We start from the raw sequence: 1,822 nt of genomic DNA, 5'->3' as shown, positions 1-1,822 counted from the left end.
TTTGGCTTCAGGAAGACAAATCCTGCGAACCTACTTTGTAAAAGAGACTTCTTCAGGGGCTCCTGGGTGGCTCAGTTGGTTGAGCAGCCAACTTTGGCCCAGGTCACAATCTCACGGTTTGTGAGTTCAAGCCCCACGTCGGGGTCCATGCTGACAGCTCTGAACCTGGAGCCTGCTTCGGATTCTGTGTCTCCTCTCTCTCTACCCCTCCCCCACTCATGCTCTGTCTCTCTCTGTCTCAGAAATAAATAAGCATTAAAAAAAATTAAAAAAAAAGAGACTCTTCAGCAAGCTGTACAAGGACAATATCATTAAAAACCACAGCCCTGCTGTAATTTTCATGAAAAATAATGTTTTGGACTTTCGGTGTCATATATGGTTTATTTACTATAGTTCCAAAGTTGACAGTCCAATCTCCTGAATTACTTTTCCTGGAAAACACAATTTCATTAAAATATATGTAGTTTTGAGTGACAACAGTGTTCACTAGTGGTCATTATCTTGTAAAGCGTTAGGCTCCCAACCAACACTAGAAAGCACCAAATTTTAATTTTTAAAGATGTCTTTGACATGGAGATGTTACAAATAAAATAGTTCAAAGGACAATTAGAGCTGTCAGCCTTCTGCAAATACTCCTAAGTAGAGTCACCAATGTCTTCTGCTACTAAAGCCCCATCCAGTTCCTGAGTATTCGACTTAAGTGGGAGTCATAGAAGCAGCCTCAATGGATGGGGTCCAGAATCACGTAGTGCCAAACACCCGGATTCCATGAACCTACATCTTTGTCCACAAAAAATTGCCACTTGTTCTCACCCAATTACCCTATTATGTTTACCAAGTCAACGCATCTTGACTTCTAATTTAAATTTTCTGGTCATTTCTCCAGTTCCCCACTGAAACTCTTTCTCAATTTAAGACATAACATACTGTCTAACTATTATCACTTTCCCTCAAAATGTCAGGTGCTTTTTTTTTTTAATTTTAATTTCTAAGAACTTCATATAATGGTGACATTGTTCAATCCTTCTCCCGTTCAATAACCTTCAGTGACTCCACACTCTCAATGTGTTTCTTAAACTCAACTCCCTTAGAATTAATTCAGGCTTCACCTCTTGAGATTTATATTTAAAAGGTCTGGTGTGATGCTTAAAGATCTATACTTTTAACAAGTCCCCTGGGTAGTTCACGATCCATGGACTACTGTTTGAAAATTGCTTCAGAAACACAAATCCTGCAAACATGCTTTGTAAAAGAGATCTTCAGGAAGTAAGCATCTTGTCAATTAAAGACCTGCCCAATCAATATAACAAATGTTCTGAATATATTTCTAATAATGTTTTCTTTCTTTTGATTTAACTTTATTTTTTATTTTTTAAAATTTACATCCAAATTAGTTAGGATATAGTGAAGCAATGACTTCAGTAGATTCCTTAATGCCCCTTACCCACTTTGCCCATCCCCCCCCACAAACCCTCCAGCAACCCTCAGTTTGTTCTCCATATTTATGAGTCTCTTCTGTTTTGTCCCCCTCCCGGTTTTTATATTATTTTTGCTTCCCTTCCTTTATGTTCATCTGTTTGTCTCTTAAAGTCCTCATATGAGTGAAGTCATATGATTTGTGTCTTTCTCTGACTAATTTCACTTAGGATAAGACCCTCCGTTCCATCCACGTAGTTGCAAATGGCAAGATTTCATTCTTTTTGATTGCCGAGTAATACTCCATTGTATATATATACCAAATCTTCTTTATCCATTCATCCATAAGTGGACATTTCGGCTCTTTCCATACGTTGGCTATTGTTGATAGTGCTGCTATAAACAT

The sequence above is a fragment of the Lynx canadensis genome, chromosome B1, assembly GCF_007474595.2.
Source record: "Lynx canadensis isolate LIC74 chromosome B1, mLynCan4.pri.v2, whole genome shotgun sequence".
In the NCBI taxonomy this organism is placed as follows: domain Eukaryota; kingdom Metazoa; phylum Chordata; class Mammalia; order Carnivora; family Felidae; genus Lynx; species Lynx canadensis.
Note: the sequence above shows the minus strand (reverse complement) of the source record.